Genomic DNA, 16,698 nt, shown 5'->3' with positions numbered 1-16,698 from the left:
GCAAAGTAAGGCCAGGAGGTCTTTAGCTAAAAATGTAAAGAAAAAAAATCCCATTAATAAAAGACATAGGGAGAGATGTACTAAGCCTTGGAGAGTGATAAATTACCAACCAATCAGCTCCTAACTCTGTAAACTGACCGGAGCTGATTGTTTGGTACTTTATCACTTTCCACTTTATCACATTCCAAGGCTAACTACATCTCCTTATCCCAAAATTTACAGATATAAAAATAGGTAGCATGAGGTGACTTACATTTTGGGCAGCCACTCTTTCTCCTGAACCATATGCTTCATCTGACTCTGTGATATATATACTGTAGTAAGTACTTTATCATGAACTGCTTGAAGCACAGCTGGGTGCAGCACCTTCAATGTATTATCATAATATTTCAGAAGCATTTCTGGTGAGTCCATAGTCAGAATAGCAGGTTTCCAGTCCTCTACACAATGTGTCCACAATTTACCAGCATGTACATGCGTAATATCTAGGGGCAGGTATCTAGTCCTATACACATCAGTGGCTAGGAATCCAATGGAGAGGACAAAGTATCTGTATCTCTGCTGCGTGGATACACTGTATTAAATGGCTATCTGCAGATACATACAGTATAAATGAGTATTAGGAAGAGCATATTTAGCTTGCAGAGCTTGGAAGGGGAGTAAGGAACCACCTTGGTCAGAAAGATATTTGATGGCAGCCAACCACTTGGAGCTACTGGTGAGGAAAGTAGCGTTCTCTAAACCAGGGCTAAAAGTGATTTTACCCAGAAATGTGTTGTATCTAGCATTAGATTAATTCATAGACAAGCAAAATAAGTATCACAAAATAGTATATTAGTCAGGATAGGAGGGGGAGAGAGTTTTTTGGAATGTGTAACAGAGCACTTGGATAATAAGGGGCAAATAATGCAAATTCACAGAGAGTATTGGTATAGGATTCATTTCTCAGAAACCAGCAATATATCGGAAAAACACTGCATCAGAAAAGTGTTAGAGTCTGGAAGTGACCTCCAATCCACCATCTCATCTACAATATTGGAGTTTAGCCAGTGCAATTGTAGACTTCCCTCCACGCCAAAAGAATTTCATAAATAGTTGAGATCAATGACATATATCACTAACCGACAAGCTTACCGGCAACATCTGCATAATATAGGTTAATTTGGAAAAAATTATGTTTAAAAAAGTCAGCTGTTAGAGAGATAGGAAGAAACTTCCAGATGTCTAACATATGGGCAATTTTAGATATCAGAAGGGAAAAATTAGCTGCATAAAGTTTAGTCAAATCAGAGGTGATGTGAACCCCTAAATATTTATGCTAAGAATTGAGAACAGGCTGGGGGTAAAGGTGTACTGTGAAGGGTAGCTCCTATGGGCAAAAGCTCAGACTTACTATAATTGAGGGGATGCAGTTTATAGACTGGCGGACTAAATGCTGCCGGTCTATATGCCGACACCAGAAGCCAGATGGGGGACTTCAGATAGGCGTCAAAATAACGACGCCTATCTGAATCCCGATGCAGAAATGCTAAAGGATGACATCACGAATGAGGTAAGTCCTTAGTGAGCCGCGAAGGGGAGGGTTAGGTGTAGCAGGTTAGGTTTTGGGGGGAAGGTTAGGAGGGTTAGCTACCCCTGGGGGTAGGTTAGGGTTAGCCCCCCCCGGGAGGTTTAGGGTGCGGGAAGGGGGGTTAGGATTAGGCACCACCTGGGGGGACTTAGGGTTAGGCACCACCCTAGGAGTTTTAGGGTTAGGCACCCTCTAAGGGAGGGTTAGGCTTAGGGGGGAGAGGGGAGGGTTACGGTACTTACCAGCCGGTGTTGGGATCTCCAGCTGTCGGGAGCCGGGATCTCCAGCTTCTAAACAGCCTCCGGTATTACATACTGTGTCCTAATTCACATATACTCAGCAAACATGCCAAACATGTTAGTGTTGATCACAAAGGACACCGAGAGGGCAGGGTTGGTAATAAACAAGAGCATATTGTCAGCAAGTAAAGCCAGCTTAGGATCAAGTCAGCCCACTCGGATCCCTGAGAATGACTTAGAACTACATAGTGCAAACACAAGGGCAAACAACAGGGGAGATAGGCTCAGTACTGTCTGATTCCTTTACAAACCTGAAAGGTAGTAGAAAGCCAATTCTAGTGACCTGTGTGACCAGTTTGAAATAGATGGTGTGTAAAATGGTCAGGAAGTCATCCGGGAACCCAAACTGGCAGAGGGACTCAACAAAAAGGTCGCAAGTAACAAGATTGAAACTCTTTTCGACATCAAGTCTTTTTGACAGGGCACCACAGGGCAGGGGTCGCTGTTTGGGCCTGTCAAATGTCCTGTTTATTATCATTCTCACTTGTAGCTTCCTCTTCTTTTATCCCCAGCATCTCCTGGTCTTCCCTATCTCTTCCCTGGTCCTTCCCCATGAGGCCATGGACCTTTATCAGGTGCATTATCTTATGTCCCTAGTTAAAAATTGGGAGGGGGGCACCAATGCTCTCTCTGGCACAGGGCACCAAATAGTCTAGTTACGGCTCTGTAAGACAGTCCTGGTCCTCAGACAACTGCAGCCACCACATAACAGAAAGCACCTTATGCAGCTTGTGTTGACCTAAAATTAATTCTGTCTGATCTTTACACTACAGAGTGAAGGACAATTTAAGCCGCTTAGCCAAAAAACACACACAAATTTCCACCACAGGAAAAAAAAACACACACATTGTCCACCACAGAAAAAAAAACACACGCATTGTCCACCACAGAAAAAAAACCACACGCATTGTCCCCCACAGGAAAAAAAACACACATTGTCCACCACAGGAAAAAAAACACACATTGTCCACCACAGAAAAAAGAACACACACACATTGTCCACCACAGGTAAAAAAAACCCACACACACATTGTCCACCACAGGAAAAAGAAAACGCACACATTGTCCACCACAGAAAAAAAACACACACATTGTCCACCACAGGAAAAAAAACCACACACATTGTCCACCACAGGTAAAAAAACCACACACTGTCCACCACAGGAAAAAAAACACACACATTGTCCACCACAGGAAAAAAAACACACACACACATTGTCTACCACAGAAAAAAAACACACATTGTCCCCCTCAGGTAAAAAAAACACACACTTTGTCCACCGCAGGAAAAAAAAACACACACATTGTCCACCACAGGTAAAAAAAAAACACACACACACACATTGTCCACCATAGGAAAAATAAAACACACATTGTCCACCACAGGAAAAAAAAAACACACACTTTGTCCACCACAGGTAAAATATAAAACACATTGGCCCCAGAGGGAAAAAAAATCACATACATTGGCCCCAAAGGAAAAAAAACAAAGGCATTAGGCCCCACAGAAAATAAATAAAACAGATTGGCCCTCATAGAAAAAAAATCAAAAGCATAGGCCCCCACATAAAAAATCAGACACATTGGAACTGACAGGACTGCATCTGAGCTGCTCGGAAGAGCCAAGCACTACCCAGGCCCAGAGTTAAAACTGGGTGGACACTGGAGCAATGGAGGAGGTTCCCCATCAGGCGCCTCCACTGTCTTCGGTAGTTTAAACCACTGGGACCAGCATAGCAATAAATATCTGTAATAGAGGCACTGTTTGAGAACTGTATTAGCAGCAGCATAGTGTATGGTTGTTTTGGTGGGGATGCTGTCAATATCCCGACCGCAGGGATTCCGGCGCTCAGAATGGCGGCACCAGAATCCCAACACTTGTCAGAATCCCGGCGCCGGCATCCTGACCACTGGAATCCCGAAGGTAAGTAGCGGGGTTGGAGGGAGGGTTAGCGTTAGAGGTAGGTGTTAGGCACTAGGGGGAGGGTTAGGGTTAGGCACTAAGGGGTGAGGAGTAGGTTTAGGGTGTGGTGAGGGAGAGGTTAGGGCTAGGCACTAGGGGGGAGGATAGGGTCATGCACTGGGGAGGGAGGGTTAGGGAGAGGGGGAGAGTTAGAATACTGACCAACAGGTGTCGGTATTCTAACCCTTTCGGGATGCCGGCATCAGGATTCTGACCGCTAGGATCCCGAGTGCCAGCATCCTGTACCCATCCCGTCCTGGCTTATACACCTCCAATGAGTTAGATGTGGATGCTTGTTGCACCTAATAATAATGAGACACTTTGGCTGCATTGCGGGCATACTTGAAGCTTCCAAGAATATGTGTACGCTATATAAATAACTGGTAATAAAGAAATAAAATAAATAAATACCTATTTAATACTAGACCTGGTTTTGTGTAGGCATGCTGCTGAAGAAGTGTGTGGCCAGTCACCATAGAGGCACATCCAGCTTCTAAAGGGCCAGCCCATGGTGGACATACTGTAGCTAATGTAAAATGTAGCATAATGTAAATGTATACCTTGCAACCAAGGCAACCCTGTATTGAGAAGTGGAAGAAAGGAGAGGCAGAAAGAGGTGCAAGAAAAATCTATGACCTGTAGGTAAATTACCTGTGGTTAAATTAAAGAAGATGGTGGGGGCATAGATATAAGAAGAGGGGTAATGGGACACAAACAAACACACAAATGAGGGCGAGGGCAGACTCACAATACAGAGACACACAAAGAGACAAAGAAAGAAGGATGGTAATACAGAAGTGCACATACATAATTACACAATGAGGGGGAAATATAGGAACAAAGGGCCTGATTCAGACCCGGTCGCAAGTGCTGAGCGCTCGCAACCGGGCCGATGGTGGCCCAGAGCGCATGTGCACAACGGAGCCGGCTTGACCATCGCGACCATCTTCCTGGCCACTCGCTATAGCTGTGGGTGGTAATCCACAGCTATGCGAGCGGCCAGGAGGCTGCTCTAGAAAAAAAAAGACCGGCCCTGATTCAGAACGAGCGCTCTGTCAGAGCGACCGGGTCTGAACCAGGCCCAGAGACACATAAAATAGAGATTAAGATAAGCAGACAGAAGGGAGGCAGAGGTGCACAAGGGGAGATAGAGGAAGTAGAGAGACTGGCACATACAGAAGAAAGTGAGAGACACTTAGACATGGGAAGAAAAAAGTCTGATACAGACAGGAGGAAGAGAGAAAATTACACAGACAGGGGAGAGAGACTAGCACAGACAGAGGAAAGAGAGAATCAGTAACATACAGGGGAAGGGAAGAGTCTTGCACCAACAAGGGAAGGAGACAGGTTGCAAGTGCCACGCAGTAGAAGAAGTAAGGCTGTAACAGACAGGGGAAGGGGAGAGGCAGGCACAGACAGAGGGAGAGGCTAGCGCAAACAGGGAAAGGAGAGAGATAAGCACAGAGAGGGGAAGTTGGAACAATTGAGGCTGATACTGACAGGAAGGATACAGACTGACACAGATAGAGGAAGGAGCGAGGATAGTGGAGACAGGTGAAGAAAGTCTAGCACAGACAGGAAGGTCAGAGAGGCTGGCTCAGACAGTGTAGGACATAGTGGTGCATGCTGGGGAAGAACAGGCCTGTGCTGTAAGTAGGGCTGACACAGACAGGCAGTGGCGGAACTAGAGAGTGGTGGGCCCAGGTGCAAGAATATGCTTTGGGCCCCCTATGCAGTGCCCTCAGTAGTGGTCCCCCTATGCAGAGGCCCCAGTAGTGGTCTCCCTATGCAGTGCCCCCAGTAGTGCTCTATATACAGTGCCCCCAGTAGTGCCCCATATACAGTGCCCCCAGTAGTGGTCCCCCTATACAGTGTCCCCAGTAGTGCCCCATATCCAGTGCCCCCAGAAGTGGTCCCCCCTATGCAGTGCCACCAGTAGTAGTCCCCCCTATGCATTGCCCCCAGTAGTAGTCCCCCCTATGCAGTGCTCCCAGTAGTAGTCCCCCCTATGCAGTGCCCCCAGAAGTAGTCCCCCCTATGCATTGTCCCCAGTAGTAGTCCTCCCTATGTAGTGCCCCCAGTAGTAGTCCCCCCTATGCATTGCCCCAGTAGTAATCCCCCTATGCAATGCCCCCAGTAGTAGTCCCCCTCTGCAATGCCCCAGTAGTAGTTCCCCCTATGCATTTCCCCAGTAGTAGTTCCCTCTATACAGTGCCCCCAGTAATGCCCCCCTTCCCGCATACAGTGCCCCCAGTAGCGGCCCCCTTATACAGTTCCCAATAGTAGCGGCCACCCCCCTATACAGTGCCCCCCTATGCTGTGCCAGTTCCCATGCCCCCTTACACACACACACACACACTAAAAAACCAAACGACTTACCTGAATCCCCGCTTCTGCCGCGACCACCGCTGTCCGCTCCTCCCGGCCTGCTCTGCACTATGGGAGAGACACTGCGGGGGGAGCCGGAAGGTGGAGCTCATGAGTGAGCTCCAGCCAGCTCCCTCCGTGGACGCCGCAGCCAATGAGAGTCTGTTTGACTCATTGGCTGGTATAACAAACACACAGGCGCCGCTGGCAGCTGTGTGTTTGTTACTGTGTAGTGCTGATCGCTCTCACTGCGGTCTGCCCTTAACTTGTGGGGCCTGGGGGACACTAGCGATGGGTGTAGCACCTGTTATGAGCTCCTGCACCACAGCGTGCCCCGGTGCAAGCCACCGGCTGCACCGCCGCTAGTTCTGCCACTGCAGGCAGGATAGAGGCATAGAAAATAGACAGGAAGGCATACTTATACTGTGTTTGCCTTCCAGTTCTTGCTCCATGTGCAGAAGGTACAGTAGAGGAGAGTGTCAGAGGCGATTTAAGAGAGAATGTAGCCCATGTTCATTCCCCGTCCGGGGCCCCCTCCTCTCTCCCCGGCGGCCGGCAGCAGACTGACGCATCTGACTGCCGACCGCAGCATCAGTAGACTCTGGGCACTAGAGTGTACACATAGTCTACTGCGCATGCGCAGGTTGACGGGCTGCCATTCGCAAGATGGCGTCGTGCAATTTTAAACTGATCTTGTCTCAGCCAATTATCCAGCTTTGACAGATGGTACTCGATTGTACCGATGGTTTTGCAGTCTTGCTAAGGATTATGGATGTGTGTAAGGTAAAGTTGGCGACCTTATGTAGTGCTGTGGCGGCAAAGCAACCGCAATGGACTAGCATACTATCGCAGTGAGACCGCATGCGTAATCGCTACTGCAATCATAGTTGCGATCTGTAATGAATCAGGTCCACAGTGTGCACATAGTTATGCTTGACATGAGGGTTCTAGTCTCCTCACAGCAGAGTTGGTGCAGACGTTATAACTGTGTCAGACTGCCCAGCCTAAGGGGTCAGTCCAATTAGCGTCTGCTGCCGTGAGTACATCACGGCAACTGTTGCAATATATGGCAGCCCGAACTCGCCCAAAATTGACCGAATTCGAGCTGAGAGTGGGACGCAAGGGGTGCAAAATGAGGTGCCGTTGCTGGCGTTTTAACGCCATGGCGATGGCAATTCACACTCTTCATGGCTAATTGGATTGACCCCTAAATCTGGACAACTGGATACCTTTCTGCATCTCCAATTTGCAACAGTGTAATAAAAATTTGTACTATTGGGTGCTATATAACTACTGCAATCTAAAATTATCCTCGCCTGTTCCACTGGTTTATACCTTTCTAGATTGAATAAAACTCAGTTCAACTATTGACTGACATCCCAGTTAGGCTGCGGCTTGTATGTCAATACTCTAATGCAGGGCCGGCGCGCATGAAATCGGGAATGGCTGGCAGAGGTGCGCCCTCTATGGGGTGGCACCCCTGTTTGACCGCACTGGTCAAGCATGCCTTGAGCCGGCCCTGCTCTAAGGAAAGTTATAAGTCTAATAACTTGTACTCTTCGCAATCTCCTGAAAGCTAGACACTTTCTCCTGTATATCTAATCATACTCAGGGGCAGTGGCGGAACTCCCGGAGACAATGGAGTCAGTTGCCACCGGATGCCAGCCCTGAAGGGGGCACTTCCTCCATTGTTACCCGGGTCCTGGCTGTTCCATGTCCTTCTGTCAGTGGTGTCAAACTGTAGTTAGTTCGAAAACAGAGGAGCCGCTGAGCTGAGCGCCGATCAGCATCAGCGGCGCTCCTCCTCTATGTCTGGACTCTGTGGTCGCGAACGTCACGTAGCATGTGACCGCCCGCGACCATGTGACTGCCCGCCTGAGGAGCCGAGACTCAGAGACTGTCTCGGATACTGCTCTGGTGGCTGGCAGTGGACACCATGCCGGGAAACCAGCGCGGCCGGCAGGCTTCTCAGCTCCAATCCTCAAGTACCCGCAACAGGCCATGTTTTGTGGAATTCTTTAATCATGAACGAGTGGGTTATTCTGTTTTGCTGGGTCTGTAATTATCCCATTTGCTTCCACTGACAGAAAGTCTCAAACCATGACCTGTTGGGGGTACTTGAGAATTGAAGTTGAGAACCACTGCTCTAGGCAAAACAGTGTAATAGAGGCCAAGGCAGGGCTGGTGCAAGGCAGAACTTTAGCCAACAGCCCTCCCCCCCCCACACCAATAATCACTTTCCAGCCCCTCAGCACTGTCACCAACACCTGAGTCTATATGGTGCTGCTCAGGGGCTCGCCGCGAGGACGGAGGACTGCGGTGACTGCCTTGGAATACAGGATGAAGCTGTGCGGCCGAAAGTTCATCCACACGATCAACTCAATGTGCAGGGGGTCCCGGTGGAAGCATTTGTCCCCAGAGCAGAAGCAGAGGAGCCCCAAGTACAAGGGGAGAGTGGCAGTTCATGGTTTGGAGCACATAGAGGGACCTGACCTACGCATGCCATCCCAGTGATATCCCTTCTGGCCAACTGGAAGATAGAGGGGCGGGCAGTAGTTAATGGAGGAGCGGAATGGATCTCAGAGATCTGATCCTGCCATCAGCAGGTGCCATTGTTCTTGGACGTCTAAGATCCCTCCGTCCCACCAGTCGTTACTGCTGTTGTAGATTGTCCTGTGAAAAAATAACCTTTCAAATAAGGTCAGTTTCACATTTATTATTGATCCGCATCATACTAGCAAGACATAGCATCATCTTTATCACAGTATCCCCATGTACGGCCCTTGTAAAGGTTAGATGTCCACCCAATGTGGCCACAAAGTGTATCAGGTTGGCTATCACTGCCCTGGTGGATAGTCCTGCAATAGGCAAATACTGTATACTGTACTAGTGTTTTCCCCTGACTTCAACCTTGCGCATACTATACTACTATTCTCTGTCCATATTACTGGTGTATATGCAGTTACAGAGATGGACGCAGTTAGAGATATACCCAGCTCTGCAATCTGCACATACTGTATACTACTGTTCTCTATCCATATAACTGGTGCATATGCTATTACGGAAATTTACACAGTGTGAGATATGCCCAGCTCTGCAACCTGCACATAGGGCCGTAGCTAGGGTAGTGCGGCCGGTGCAATCGCACAGGGCACCACAGGTCAGGGGGCGCTGTTTGGGCCTGTCAAATTTCTGTTTATTATCATTCTTGCTTGTAGCTTCCTCTTATTTCATCCCCAGCATCTCCTGGCCTCTCATATATCTCCCCTGGCCCTTCCCCATGAAGCCATGGTCCTTTTTTGGGTGCATTATGAGCCTTTGAAAAATGAGGGGGGCACCAATGCTCTTTCTGGCACAGGGAACCAAAAATTCTAGTTATGGCTTATGTTGGCGTGATGCTGATCGGCGCACAGCTCAGTGGCTCCTCTGGCTCTGTTTCTGAAGAAGCCGGTAGTTCAGTAGCTGGTAGGCGTAGGTGGAACGGTGGCGGCCGGGACCCAGATGACAATGGAGCCAGGTGCCCCCTTCAGGGCTGGCGCCCGGCTGCAACTGACTCCATTGTCTCCGGGAGTTCCGCCACTGGCTGCAGGCATATCAATGCAAGCGGCTGCATTCTCAGCTGCAGACATAGGAGGCCATCGTCAGAAGGACAAATTGCACCTGTCATAGGACTGGTGCAAATTTCTATGGTGTGACCAGTGGTGGCTTCTAAATAAGAATGCACACATTGGTATTACTGCTTATATGGACGCTGAGAGTGGACGTCTCAGTCCTTGCACATTCGACCACACGGATGTACAGCAGTGAAAGAGTATGTAGTGGGATTTGCATAAAGTCGCAGAGCATGTGGCACCATTTGCTGCTGCTGTGTGCTTCTGCGTCCACCTCTGAATCACCTCCTGAGAATCAGACCCTCTGGCAGGGCCGGCTCTAGGGGTGTCCGACCAGTGCGGTTGCACAGGGGCGCCACTCATAGAGGGCGCACCCCTCCCCAACATCCCGATTTCAGCGGGACAGTACTGTCCCGCTGTTCCACCAGTGGGCCGAAGTGGCCCGTGGATGGTCAAATCAGGAGGTTGGGGATCCCCACCGCCGCAGCTGTGCGGCGGTGCCGGACCCCCGGACTGTGAATGGATGCACTGCACGCATGCACGCGGCATCTGTTCACTGATGGGAGAGGGCTGGGGGAAGCCCAGCCAGTGACGGAGGGCTGGGCTTTTCCCTCAGCCTGTTATTTGGAGGCATGCCATGCGGGCACGCCTCCTAATAACGTCACTTAGGGGGCGTGGCCTATGGTAATGAGGCCACCCCCCCAATTTCAGTCGGGCGCATCCTAACGGGCCGGCACAGGGTGCTCAGACCCCTGGAGCCGGCCCTGCCCTCTGGGATATATTTACTAAAGTGAGAAAAGTGGAGATGTTGCCCATAGCAACCAATCAGATTCTAGCTATTATCTTCTAGAAGGGTTGGGTATAGGATGCCGGCATTCAGGATCCCGGCAGTCAGAATCTCGATGCCAGAATCCCATCAGGGTTAGAACACCGACACTTTGGTCGGTATCCTAACCCTCCCTCCCCGATGCCTGACCCTAACCTCCCCCCCTAGTGCCTAACCCTCCCCCTCCCCCTAGTGCCTAACCCTAACCCCTATCCCTCCCCCCAACCCCGCTACTTATCTTCGGGATTCCAGTGGATGGGATGCCGATGCTGGGATTCCGACAAGTGTCGGGATTTCGGCGTTGGCAATCTGACCGACGGAATCCCAGTGGTCGAGATATTGACCTCCCGTCTAGAAGGTGCTAGATAAATGTTAAGTAGAATCTGATTGGTTGCTATGGGCAACATCTCCACTTCTAAAAACTCTCACTTTTAGTAAATATAACCCTCTGTCTTATTCTCAGAGAAAAAACAAATGAGAAAGTTTTAATTTACACAAGGACTTTTTACAACATCATGTCTTCATTTGGGTAGCTTTCATAGGAAGATAAAGGGACCTATTCATGGAACGATAAATGGCCCGGTAACAATGCGGAAACGGTAGTTTCTACATATTTAGGTTACCAGGCCATCAGAGTTCCAAATAGGACTAGCTAATATTCAGCAAACTCGAAAAAACTGAAAGTTTTCGGAGGTGCTCACGAGAACAAGCGCCATCTTCAGATGGCGCTTGTTCTCGTAACCCTGCTCCTTCCTATGAGGAGTTCCGGAGATGCAAAGAGGAATCCGAGAAGATTCCTCAGCCGCCTCCTCACAAAATCCCCGGCGGCTTTGCACATGCACGACCTCGGGTCACGCACGCATAGATGTGCTAATGGGGGAGAGGTAAGTAACAAAGCTACATGCGTAGCTGCGCTACTAAACGCGGGGACTGCTGCTTTTCAGAGCAGCTGTCCCCGCAACGAGCAATGGTGACTTGCTCTGGTGTAAAATATCCCCCACTGCGAGTTGGATACTTAAGTATCCCCCGAAGCGAGTTATGGTCCCCGATGATGAATAGGCCCCAAAGATTTTAAAATTGCTAAAGCACACCATCAGTCCTCCATGGGATAAAAAAACAAACATATTCGCTCCCACAGGAAAAAATACACTGATACCCTCACAGTAAAAGAAACAAACACTTTGGTCAACACAGAATAAAAAAATAAAACACATTGGCCCCCCGAGAAAAACAAACACACATTAATTATTGCCCCAAACCCCCACAAAAGACTTACCTGACCTTTCGGTAGAAGAGATAGGAGCTCCCATTCCATCTTTGGACTGAGCTAGGGGGTACGGAACTGGGAGGGAGTGGAGGAGAAACAGCAGACTAGTAGCAGGACTACTGGGACTGGAAGAGGGAGGAACAGCAGGCTGGGAGTAGGAGAACTGGGGTGCTGGGACCAGGAGGGAAAATAACAGCAGACTGGGAGATGGGGTGCTGAGACTGGGAGGGGAAGGACAGCAGGCTGGTAGATGGGGTGCTGAGACTGGGAGGGGAAGGACAGCAGACTGGGAGAAGGGGTGCTGAAACTGGGAGGGGAAGGACAGCAGACTGGTAGATAGGATGCTGAGACTGGGAGGGGAAGGACAGCAAACTGGGAGAAGGGGTGCTGAGACTGGGAGGGGAAGGACAGCAGACTGGGAGATGGGGTGCTGAGACTGGGAGGGGAAGGACAGCAGACTGGTAGATGGGGTGCTGAGACTGGGAGGGGAAGGACAGCAGACTGGTAGATGGGGTGCTGAGACTGGGAGGGGAAGGACAGCAGACTGGGAGAAGGGGTGCTGAGACTGGGAGGGGAAGGACAGCAGACTGGTAGATGGGGTGCTGAGACTGGGAGGGGAAGGACAGCAGACTGGGAGAAGGGATGCTGCGACTGGGAGGGGAAGTGATGGCAGACTGGAAACAGGGGTGCTTGGACTGGGAGCAGAGGTGCTGGGACTAGGAGGGAAAAGAAGAGCAAACTGGGAGATGGTGTGCTGGGACTGGGAGCAGGAGCGCTGCGGCCAGGGGAGGGAGGAACTAGCAACTTGGAGAAGGGGTGCTGGGAGGGGGAGACATAGCAGCAGACTAGGAGCAATACTGTACTCACAGAAGCCTCTGTCACCTGGCAGGCACATAGCCTCACAATGAGTCACTCCCATTAAGGCTGCGCTGCTGCTAATCTCCACGGTTTAGAGGAGCTTCTTAAATCAGTGCTCAGCAGATGCTACTTTGACCCATTTGCATAGACTCATGGGAATTATCCAGTAGTGCAGTTTCCCCGCTCATCTGTGTGTAACTGCAGGCCGGGTCAGTCAAAACAGCCTTGATGACTGTTTGGCAAGCAGTTGCACTGCATCCTGCCTCCTTCTATAGTGAACATCGCTATCGCTGTAGGCCCCAATCACTTACGATAGAGAGCGTGGCTTTGAATCAGAGGGGCCCACCTTGAATCTCCCCGACTCCCTGGCCGACCAGTCCCAGCCTGACTGTAAATGTAGTAATACTATGAAATTTGTCCTCCTCGTGGTATAAGTATGAACAAATTACAAGTATCATACAGTACCTGCTGATAGCATTCAAATAATTTTCCTTTTATAATTTTATTCTGTTGTTTCTGAGTTATCACTTTAGTATGTTTTATTCCTATTTACATGGGCAAAAGTAGAAGTTTACGGGCTCCATAGAACAGTTTGGCTCCTAGAGAAGGAAATTCAGGTTTCCTTGTCGTTTGAGTAAAATATAATTTTTGAACCTTAAACTGACAGCTGTCATATATAGCATTCTGGTGTTTCCGATGTCTTGTAGTGTCAGCAGTCACATAGCAGGGAACACATTAAACTCCCTGCTGACCTTGCATAGGCCAGAGGTGTGATGAAAAGGATTCATCCTGGCAATTTCTCGATCTTAATAGTTATTTTCCCTTTCTCGACATGTGTTGCGAAGAGAAGAGAAAAATATATAGTATTGAACTCACTGTGAGGGATACTTAAGTATCCAACTCGTAGCGGGGCAAACGTGTTGGATACTGGTGCGGGGGACAACTGCTCCAAAAAGCAGCTGTTCCCTCGGTTAGTATCGCAGCTACAAAAGTAGCTGCGTTACTTACCTGCTCCCCGTCGTCCCGGCTATGCATGCGTGACCTCTGGTCAGGCAGGCGCACAGCCGCCGGGGAGGTAGTGAGGAGGCGGCTGGGGGATCCCTCTTCGCATCCCCGGAACTCCTTCCCATAGGAAGGAGCGGGGATCCAAGAAAAAGCGCCGTCTGAAAATGACGCTTGTTCTCGGAAGCAAACTTTCAATTTGCTGAATAACAGGGGGCCCATTTGGGACCCCTGATGATGAATAGCCCGATAACTTAAGTATGCGGAAACTAGCGTTTCTGCATGGTTACCAGGCCATTTATCGGTTAATGAATAGGCCCCATAGTGTACACTGTTGAAACCCGGGAGAGAATATAAATGGGTGATACACTCACCCTGTGTACGACTCAGGTAGTCTTGGGACAAATTTCACACTGTTGTTCTACGGTGGTGACTGGTGCAGAGGTGTTTCCTCAGCTTGTCCAGATGCTTGTGATGCAAACTCTGGTATGCTCAGGAGACGACTGAGAGACAACACAGTGTATATCTTCCAAAAAATATGGGATAATTATTCCTCTAAGTGGTTGTACTCACCTATTGTTGGTTAATAAGAGGCTTAGGACATTTATTTATATATCCCAATGTCCATCGGGGTATTTTTCTTAGAGACCATGTGTATTCAGTATATACAGTATACCCTGATAGAACCTTGCAATTGTCCCTGCATAAAATCAAGGATTGAGGGTATGTTTGCAAAAAAATATACTGTTTTTTTTACACATAAATATAAATAAATGTAAACATGCTCATGAACATTGATTGTAAATTAAAAACATTTAGGAAAGCAAATGCTGTATTTTAGAGTGAGTGTGGCCTGTCCATGTAGAGGGCATAATTGACACTTAGCAAGCAATAGTCAGCCTCATACAAAGTGCAGTCTATGTAATACATCAGACATATACAGGGCCAGTGATCCATAATCAAATTATCCTGTTCTACGAAGCATTGGAGCAAGTCTGGATCTGTTCGGACCTGGAGGGGTGTTTCCGGGCAACTGGAACCCCCCCCCCCCCCCCTCCGCACGTTTGCCCATGCCCTTTCCAGCCAAACAAAAATGCAGCTTTAAAAGCCAGTGACAGAGGGCTCTATTTATTATCATTATTCTTACTAAAATAAAGTGAAAAAGGGTGTTTTCACACCCTTTTCACATTATTTGAGTTTCACCTAAAGTTACTAAAGGGCAATTGGAGTAGAATTTGTAAAATTCTACTTCAACCCCTAATTATCACTTATTTTTAGTAAGCATATCGCATTTCCCATAATTGTAATGGGAAATGTGATCTGGCCAAAGTTACTAAACATAAATTGTGAAAAAATACCGGGGAAAGTCATGTGATAATAACGCCACCTGGAGGTGGCATTATCCAGGGTCTCCCCCGGTTGCCGGACTCCTGCTCCACTCTTACAGGCAGAGCAGAGCCCGGAGCCGGCCCCAGTGATCAGCTGTGTGGTCTAAACAAACCACACGCTGATACAGTGTAAAAAAAATTACTAAAACAAAAAAACTTACCAGAGTCCATGGACTGGAGATCGGAGCTCCGGTGATGTCCTCCCTCCGGTCAGCTGGTCTCCCAACCTGCACTGGGGCCTGGTCGTCACCTGACCGGGTCCCAGTGCAGGATGGGATGTCAGCTGACCGGAGCCATGGAGGACATCACCGGAGCACCGATCACCTAAGATAAGTGTAATTAAGAGAGGAGGGTCTGGGGGGGGGTTGCGATTGTGGGGGCAGGGCTTAGAGATGGGGTGGGGCTTAGCGACGGCCAGTCGGCGCATGTGCGGGCACTTGTCATGGTATTTTTTGCGAAAATACCATGATAAGTGTGCGGAGGAGATTCATCAGTGGCGTACATGTCAGTATAAAGATGGTGAATACTCATACTTGCCCACTCTTCTGGGATGGCCGGAAGCCTCTCAAAAATCGGGTGGCACTCTTGGTCCCCCAGAAAATCAGGCAAGTTTCCCAGCCAGCCTCCTACAGGGGGACCTGTCCCGGCACCTCCCACACAAACCCCGGCAGCAGGGGCGAAGACGTGATTTGCGCTGAATCGCGTCATTGTGGCTCTGCCCCCTGCTTCAAAATGCCAGTAATCTTGGCATTGCGTAGCGGGGCGGGGCCAAAATGACGTAATCTCATCTAATGTCTTTTAATGCCACGCCCTCCTATGTGGTGCCACAGCTATGCTAACCTGGCAACCATGATGTCGGCTTGCATGTGGAGTCTGTGTGGTGTCCTCCACAACTGAAATATTTGTGGGTGATTATATCCAAAAATTCCTTAAATCTTTATAAGATGAACTTTGAACCTTCCTCTCAGCTTGCCGCAGCCTGAGAATCTCCTAGTTCGGCAGGGCAAATGTTATGTTATTATACTGAATCTGGAGATGTGTCTCCTCTGGTTCCCTGACTCCTGCTCCGCTCTGACAGGCAGGGAGCCGGCCCCTGTGATCAGCTTTGTGGTCTAAACCACAAGCTGATTACTGTAAAAAAAACACACAATAAAACAAAGCAAACACTTACCTGCTGCCAGGGGTCCGCTGATTGGTGATCTGTCTCCTCCGGTCAGCTGGCCGCCGGGGCTCCTGCCCTGTGATCCGAGTCAGCTGTGCTGTTAACTAGTATCTCAGTTTACAGCTCAGCTGACCAGGGCCACAGACCAGGAGCGCCTGCAACCAGCTGAATGGGTTAGGTAGTTTACTCACCTTCGTCAGGATCTCCACTGTTCGTCCTGCCGATGTCGGGATTTCGACCGCCTGGCTCTCGTCCGGCGGTCATTCATACCGATCCCCAAGAACAGACAGGCCAGTATGTGAATCAGCTGGTCAGATGGTAGAAAGGCAGTTAGTAAGGTACACAAAGATAGTGCTTTTTTCTCACTACAGGCAACAAAAAATAT

Source organism: Taudactylus pleione, unplaced genomic scaffold, assembly GCF_031769625.1.
Source record: "Taudactylus pleione unplaced genomic scaffold, aTauple2 ptg000642l, whole genome shotgun sequence".
Classification (NCBI taxonomy): Eukaryota; Metazoa; Chordata; class Amphibia; order Anura; family Myobatrachidae; genus Taudactylus; species Taudactylus pleione.
This window is presented reverse-complemented; position numbering follows the sequence as displayed.